A 9186-nucleotide genomic window follows, 5' to 3' on the forward strand; every position below is an offset into this window, starting at 1 on the left:
CCAAAAATAGCCATTTTTGACTGCAAAAATGACTGTACTTAGACCATACTAGAAAATATTTGTTTATTACTCAGTTAACTTTCATGTAAAGATCAAATTTGGCAATAGGCAGCCCAATTTCAATAAGCAGCATAGTTGCAGTACCTTTTTTGACCATTTCCTGCACAGTGTCCCTTTAAGTGTTTGTTTACGTTACTATCTATGGTTTGTATGCAAGCTGTAGTTTTTGTAGCCAGTCCCGCTCAAAGACAGCCGTTCTACCTCGCTCCTTGATGTCTACACCAACAATACACTATCGTTACCTACTGGCTGGATGTCTACTACTATTCAACAACGTCTGGGAGAAAAAAAAGTCCTCCAAATGCTAAAAGGTAGCTAGAGGGCATATTTCGCTGCAATTTTTGGGTCAATGTATCGCTGTCTACCACTGACCACACCGAGTTCCATGTCTTTCCGAACAAAAGTTTAATGCCATTTTATGATCGATTGCTTGAGTGCTCCATTGGAGTCAATGTAAAGGTGGGGGGGCTGCAGTCTTGGATACCCAAATGCTCCGTTCAGCACCAAATGTCAAAATTGTGATGAGAACATCTTTACCTCACCCCAGAAGTGACACAAACAGGGCTTAGTGTCTAAAACAGCGAACCACCACTTTAAGGAAAACAACACCCTACCAAAAATCAAGCTTGTTGTCCGATCCATTATATTAGTAAGTGACTTTTGTTGCATCTGGTATGGAGTGACTTGATCTTATCTCAGGTATCATGTTATTTTCCTTTTGTTATTTTGTGTTGCCATTAAATATCCTGTTTTTATGTCCAAGAATGTTTTTGTTTATGTACGTTGGCTTACGTCACTATGACTACGGCAGAGACGGTTTAGATCGAGACGGGACAGATGGCGGCCATCTTGTTGACGCCTTCGGGGTGCTATTTCGCGATTATGTAGACCAGATCTGAGAGTCAATGGGAAAAATGAATGGGGAAACTGAGTATAGGACGGGGAAGAACCCAGCGGTTGTGAAAACCATATGGTTGAAACCACCGTGAAAAACGGATCAATCTAGACATGCTTGGTTGTGTTATACGAGTCAAAACAAAGCTTTTTAAGCCACTTTGCGCCGATGCAGCCAGATGATTGGATCACTGGCACCGCAGCTCAGCAGGCACATTGGCTCTTGTTATCAGAAAGGCAGGAGATGTGCGGGTAGACGCCTTCACCGTTAATTTCTATGTGCGATTACATGGCTGTCCCATCTCACCTTCCTATCAAAATCTTTGACTACGGCTACAAGCCGCGGGCTAGTTTGAATTATTTGACGCTCAAAATGGTCTTACGAAGTTGAAGTCTCATGCCCTCTTGATGTAATACGCAGCCAGTGAGGTATGTTGTTCCTTTTGTGTCTTTGTGTGTTTTATTTATGTTGTGTGGTGTCTGGGTTTATGATTTTCTTACTGATTTTGTTTTGTGTTTTGTTTTGTAGTGTCAGTTTGACGGTGGATGAAAGACGAACGGAAAATGAACATGGATTAAAGAAATAAAAGTAACTAAAACTCGACTCAAGCGTGGTTCCTGGAGGGCGTGATAGTCAAACTCGGACCTGCAAGCGCAAGCAAGTTCAAGCGGAGCTGCAGCCAATTCTTCCTCGTTGTGCCTGCAGTTTCCTTCCTCAAGCACGGTCTGCACGAAGTTGTGTGGGCAAACGTTCACTCTCCCGACCCAGGCTCGTTTGGGAACTTTCTACGGACAAACTTGCGGACTGAACTGGACATTGGTTTTCATGGACCTTTTAGACGAACTCGGAGGACCGATACAACGAAAGAAAAGGACTATCAAACTGCTCAACCAGAGCGTGCCAGAGGACGCAAACAGATAAGCAAATGATTTAAGACTTGCACTTTTAATTGAAGGTTCCTTGACATGTGATATATGAATGATTCGTTTTTAAGAATGTTTTTCTTGGTTGAAGTACATAGACAATATTGTGTAATGGACTAGGCCTATTTACACACTTAAAGCTTAATTTCTTCTGAAAGTAAATTGTTGAAAGTGCATTGTTATTGTGGAGGGAATGCAGGTTTGATACAGCCTGATCTCACGAGTTGCCGTGCACCTAGTGGACACCTAATTTGCACAGAAAAGTGATTTTGCACATGAAAGTATTGCACATTTATGACTTTGAATTTGCACATTTAAGAAGCAACCTGATAATTCTCTCTCCCTTTAACCAATGGTCGATCATTTCATAGCCTAACATTTGTGTATTGCATTTCTCATAATTAAGCTCTGCACAGTGTATGTACACATCTTGCACGGGCAGTGGTGGAAACTGGGTTATTTCACTGACTGCTTAACTCTATAACAAAGGTACCTTTAAAAAACAATGTCTGAAGCAAGTAAAGGAGTTAAACTACTTGAAGAGCAAACTTTAGAGCCATCACAAACAGTTCAAATACCCAAAGAGCAAACTGTAGAGCCACCACAAGAAGTTCAACTATCCAAAGAGAAAACTTTACAAGCACCACAAGAAGTTCAATTACCCAAAGAGGAAAAGGGTGTTCAAGCCCAGGAAGTCGTCCACTCTGAAGAGCCTCGCAGGAGCGATAGAACCCGTAAGTTGACAGAAAAAGGTACGGAATTGCAGAATGTAAAATTGAAGACATTGCTCTCCAGCTTTGAGGACGCCTATGACTGCTGGAAAGTTCTTGCTAATGTAGCAAAAAAAATTCTGTCACAAGGAATGATTCATTTGATCTTCTACAAGATAAAGTGATTCGCATGGAGAAGAAGAGGAAGAATTGTTGAGTCTCTATGAAAAATACAGAGCCACTGACATTCCACCTCAAGCTATGCGGTGCAAGTTGGATAGAAGCACAGCAATTACACAGGCTGTAAGACAAAATGCCTCAGCTCAAATGCAAGGAATACCTGAGCAGATAGTATGGCCTGATGCTGACTCTGTGTTTGCTACAACTGTCTCTAGCCTCTGACTTCCAGCTCATAAGGGCTGTGATGTCAAAGGGGTATGCTACTATTTTGGGGCTTAATACAGTTCAAATCGTTAGCTGGGGCTTATAATAGCTGTAAAGTGTCTTATTTGACACTGAATACGCTCACACTAGGGCAGTTTTAGATATCATGGCTGAACAAGAGCTCTTGCAAGAGAAGCTACAAAAACTTGACGCAGAGAATAGGAAGATAGCAGCTGAACAAGAAGCAGCAGCAAAGTCCTGTCGCCTTGAAGAATAGAAAGAAGAACTTGAACGCAAGATTGAGAAACAAAAACGAGAGGAAGCGCTCTTAAAGAGACAGGATGAGGAGTTAGTGGCCAGAAGGCAGTCTGTAGAATCTAAAGCAAATTTGTTTATCTTGGTCTCAGGAGAGATGAACAGACCAAGGATATGGATCACTGGAACCATGTCGTGTGATCTGAAGAGACCAAGATAAACAAATTTGCTTTAGATGGTGTCAAGCATGTGTGGTGGTAAACAGGTGTGTTCATTGAGAGTAAATAGAATGGAGGCCAAAATTCTATTTCATTGTTGAAGCCAAGTTGGAGCCAAGGTTGGACCCAAAAAGACCAAAAAATGGCCAAATCCCATTCATTCCTATGAGAGACATAAAACCCTGTATCTCCCTTAAATGCCACTCCAGGGGGATCATTTTTCGCTCAACTAGTAGGTCCCCTTGCTCTCCAACTTACCAGGGTGGTGATTTTTTGTGGTGATGTTTTATTTTAGAGAGATATTAAAAGTTAAATTGACCAATGAGCATCAGAACATGGTTTGATTGGCCGTTAGAAGTCTTGTTGTTGTCCAATCAGCACCTGCGTTTGGCGTTGCTAAGGTGGAATGTAAGTTGGAATGTTCCCAAATCTGGCTTCAAAGCGTTGAATGGCAAATAGCGTTGATTTGGCGTCCATTCTATTTACTGTCAATGGGTGAGTTTTACAAAAAAGGTGTATCCTCTCATAAGCCAAGCATGGTAGTGGGACTGACATGGTTTGGGGGTGCATGAATGCTGTCAACATTGGCAATATGAAATACACCTAAAAGAAACATGCATGTCAACATGCACTGTGACTACTGAAGCAGATCATGATATTCTCCATAGGATTGCATTCAAATCTCACACCAATCTATTTAAGCCAGATGCAGACTCAAAATGTATAAGTTCAATGCAAAGAAAGGTTGAAACGCACACTGATGACCTCCCTTGTCATCCCTTTTCATTTCGAGACGATTCGAGCCAACATAGCCCCTTCTCTACCGGATTTTAATCTGGGGTGTACTCACTTTTGTGAGTACATGTTCAAACATTAATGGCTGTATTTTGTTTTTTTCTGAGTGAACAAGAAATTTAAGCGGTTAAATATGTTGTTAAAAGGTCACTAATCATTGTGTCAAAGTGAAATGTCTGTAATGCTTTCCTATGAAAAGATATACTCAAAAATCTGCAAAACTGTGAGGGGTGTATTCACTTTCGTGATATACTGTACGTCGGAGGCGTCGTCAGTGAAGCTTTGGAGGGCAACTTTCTGCTTAACTCAAAGGACTAAAACAATTCAGCCTGAGGACTGCTCAATAATCGATATGGCCAGCCATTTGTCATTGCTAAAGCATTCAGAGACAAGCTGTACACCTGGCCGAAAGTAGGCAATAAAGACAGTAGTGAATTAAGAAGATTTGTGGAGTTTTTACGAAGCTGTAATTGTGCTATGGAAGAGAATGAGAACCTCCATGTTCTTAATGATGCAATGGAGAATCAAAAACTTGCCGCCAAGTTACCTGACTGGCTAAGCCTTAGATGGAATCGAAGCGCTACACAGTACCAGCTAGAGCATGGGCGTTTTCCCAGTTTAAGTTACTTTGTCACCTTTCTTTCACTGGAGGCTGCTATAGCCTGCAACCCGATAACCTCTCATGAAGCTCTACGACCCTGTGAGATAGATAAGGCTAGGAACAAGACTTCAAGCACAGCTATTCCTAGCACTCAAATCTTCAGTGCAAAGACCTTTAACACCAGTTCAAATGAAAGGGGTTCCACCACATGCATTCTCTGTAAGAGAACCGGCCATAGCCTACAAAAGTGCCCAACATTCCTAGAGAAACCACTTGCTGACAGAATCAAATTTGTTCAGAGTGAAAGGCTGTGCTTCGGCTGTTTAAATCATGGACTTGGAAATTTGTGACACTTGTTCGAGACGCCACCCCACTCCCTTACATGAAGACCACCCACAACAAAGACGACAGTTTCAGGTGGTAAATTCCAATGAAGAACAGTCATCCTCAACACAACAAGAGAGCATTGCAGTAGCCACATCTCAGGATAATCACAGTATACAGACGTCAGCAATACTGTAGTACCTGTGTATATTTCATATGGCTCACATAAGGAACTAATTGTTTACACACTACTAGACTCACAAAAGTGATTCTTCCTTTATCCTAGACGAAGTGGCTGATGCATTGGAGTTGGAAGGAGAACCAGTAAAGCTTAAATTGTCAACAATGTCATCAAGGGGAACCATCATATCCTGTAAGAGGCTCAGAGAACTGCAAATAAGGGGACTGTCTTCGTCCAAAAGGATAACTGTGCCAACAGCTTACACTCGTGAGTTCATCCCGGCTAATCGATCCCATATCCCAACTCCAGAGACTGCGAGAGCATGGCCACACCTGAAACATCTTGCACCACTCATTTCTCCACAAATTCAGTGTGAAATCGGCCTGTTGATAGGGTATAACTGCCCGCAAGCCCTGATGCCAAGGGAAGTAGTATGTGGAGATGGAGATCAACCCTTTGCTCAAAAAACAGACCTAGGTTGGAGTATAGTGAGCTACATTCAACATCCTGAACATGGCTGTGACGTAATTGGAGTGAGTCATCACATCATAGTAAAGCAAGTAATCCCTGAAACCAAGCCATCAGTGCACCTTAGAGGACAGTTACAGCCACCAGTCCATCTAAAGTTCACTTTGTTTTTAAGACACAAGTCCAGGAAATGGTCACTCCCGAAGATGTCATGAAAGTGCTGGAATCTGATTTCTGTAAACAAGTAGAAGATGTGACAGTCTCCTAGGAAGATTTACTGTTTCTGACCAAGCTCAAAGATGGAATAAGACACAAGCCAGATGGACATCTTGAAATGCCCTTTCCATTCAAACGAGAGAGGTCAAGGTTGCCTAACAACATGCCCTGTGCTGCCCAGCGTCTGTTATGTTTAGGCAAAAGACTGAGGAAGGATCAGCAATATAACTCAGACTACATAAACTTTATGGAAGATCTCATTCGCCATGGGGACGCAGAGAAGGTTCCAATGGAGGAAGTCAACAACGATACAGCCTGGTGTCTATCACCCTAAAAATAACAGGAAAGATACGTGTTGTCTTTGATTGCTCGGCTAGATTCCATGATACATCCTTGAATGACCATCTTCTCACTGGGAAGGAATTAATAGGATTTGTACAGGAAGGTGTTACATCCTGCTGGGCATTGCTGCCTGTTGCACCTCCTCCGGTGCCCATGGGTCAGCTGCAGGGTCATCAGTCGGGAACCACCGTTTCATCAACGTTTCGCCCCTTTAATCCCAAAACGTCTCCGGTGACGTCTCCCTGTCACCCCCTGCAGATGATAGATGTTATCCCTGCAGCTGTTTTCTGGGGGTTAGTTGTTATTCCCCCAGCTCCTGTCCTTCCTCCTCAGTCAGAGCCAAAAGCTACCTTTTTCTGCCTCCTCTGCCAGCTCCTTTGTTGCCTTCTTTAGCCTTCCTCCAGTGACTCCCACATCCTTCAGAAGGCGTATGGTCGACAGCCCCATAAAGCCTCGGCATCCAACTTCGACTGGATATATGGAAGTCTTCCAGCCCGCCTCCCGGCACTCCGCAGCCAGTTCGGTGTACTTGGCCTTTTTCCGTTCAAAGGCTGCCTCAATCCCTTCCTCTGTTGGTACAGTGAGCTCTATGAGGGCTACCGCTCTTGCCTTTGCCGACCAAGCCACTATGTCTGGCCGGAGAAATGTGGTGATGATCTCTGTGGGAAACTGAAGCTTTCTGTCTAAGTCCACCTTCATGCTACTCTCCTGGCTGGGAGTGAAGTGCCTTGTTGTTTTTTTATTGCCTGATGCTTCGAATTCCTCCTTCCGCAATAAAGATGGTGGAGTCCTCAGGAGGCGATGGTATTCTGCTACCCTGTCTGCACTCCTCCAGCACCTCGGCTAGCTTTCTCAGGACCTGGTCATGGCGCCATCTGTAGCGGCCCTGAGAGAGCGCGATTTTGCAGCCTGACAGGATGTGCTGGAGGCTTGCGCTGGGAGCACTGCAGAGTGCACAACATTCCTCCTTTCCGAACCACTGGCTGAGGTTCCGAGGACAGGGAAGCATGTCATACGTTGAGCGGATAAGGAAGCTGAGTCTTGCCTGTGGAATCTTCCATATGTCTGACCAACTGATGTTTCTGTTTGAGATTCCCTCCCAGGTTGTCCAGCTTCCTTGCCGACCCTGAGACACGGCCTTGATCTTGTAGCGGTCTTCCTCCATCCTTGTCACCTCCGCCACCACCATCTCCTTCCTTTCCTTGCGGTGGGCCTTGGACCAGAAGCGTGGTGCATCTCCCCATCCTAGGCCTGCTCTTCCTACCTGGACTCTTCTAGGGCTGTCCCTAAAGATTATTTTCCTCCCGATTATTCTATCAACTATTTTTTTCGAATAGTCGCGATTATTTTATTATTTTTTTGGAAGGGAAAAACTGTGATATGCCACTTAATTTTGACCTGACAGACAAACAGACAAATAAAGCAGAGTGCACCTAGGGCCTATTAGGACAATGATTTCTAAAAAAAAAAAAAAAAAAGAAAGGAAAGAAAAAAGAAAAAAAGGGGACATTGTATAAATTAGTCATAGACTATAATACATACAGGCCTAATATAATATCTATTTGTTTCAGTTCAAATCAAGTAAGCTTATTAGCCTACATTTACTGATGTATAAAGAGGCCCAAGTTATACAGTATTAGGAAAGTGGAAACAAATATGGGCCACTATAGGTTAGGCTACCAGAGATTTTATGAGTAGCCTGCAAGGAAAGAACGTCGAGGCTACTCTGTCCATGTCATTCTGTTGACGCACCAAAACCCAGCTGGTCCCTAATAACGCGCTATCCCCTTTCTGTCGCTAATATAGACCCAGTTAGTAATTGCAGCACGACATAATTATGACTTATTATATTATTAGAATAATATTACTATTTATTTAGACCTGCAGTCGGCACAAACAATATTGAATAGTGCGAGGTGAACTTCGTGCACCGTCCGTGGAGGAGAAGGGAAGAGACCTTTCTGAATCAGGCATGCATTCCTCTCACTTCTCCACATCTCACGCTGTTGGCCGGAATATGCACACTTCTGTTGTCTTCATTTACTTTTTAACTTTGTATACAATTTCTTCTACAAACACCCCGACCACTGTCACCCTAAAGGTGTTGAATATTGCGTCTATAACAGGCACATTACGAATCATTGCTTTATCTCCCTGTCGTTGCTATGCACGCCGCCAGCATAGCGACAGTATAAAGCAGTGTGAAATATACCGCGCGTCTCGATCTGAAAAACTTTCACTTCCTCAATAAATATAGTCTCCTACAGAAACACAACCAAGTGTTGTGCCTTGTCTTTAAAATATCGCCACACTTTAGATGTCTTTGTCCGTTTATTGGGCTGATAAGTGGTGCCACTGTTACCTTCATCTTTGTTTGACACTGACACTCTCGGACGTGCAGCCCCTGTCATTTTCTCCACTTCTGTTTTCAGCACGTAGGCTACCTCGCGGCTCGCACAAATCACTTTTTTTCATTGGGCTGATTAGTGGTGCCACTGCACCTTCATCTTCGTCTGACACTGACACCCTCAGGCTTTCAGCCTCTGCCATTTTCTTCGCTTCTGTTTAGCATGTCTACCTCGCGGCTCGCGCAAGTCACTTTTTTTTTTTTTTCGCAAATCACGTAAACGGCGGTATGTTGAACACGCCGACTTATTTACGCAATCGACGTAATCGATTACGTCGAATAGTCGGGACAGCCCTAGACTCTTCCCACGATTTCCTTGTATTGCAGCCGACTGACAGCTTGGTCGACCTCTGTCTGGGCATTCCACTTGCGGCCAGTTAGGACCCTGGCATTGGCTTTCCTCACTG

The sequence above is a fragment of the Engraulis encrasicolus genome, chromosome 1 (assembly GCF_034702125.1).
Source record: "Engraulis encrasicolus isolate BLACKSEA-1 chromosome 1, IST_EnEncr_1.0, whole genome shotgun sequence".
In the NCBI taxonomy this organism is placed as follows: Eukaryota; Metazoa; Chordata; class Actinopteri; order Clupeiformes; family Engraulidae; genus Engraulis; species Engraulis encrasicolus.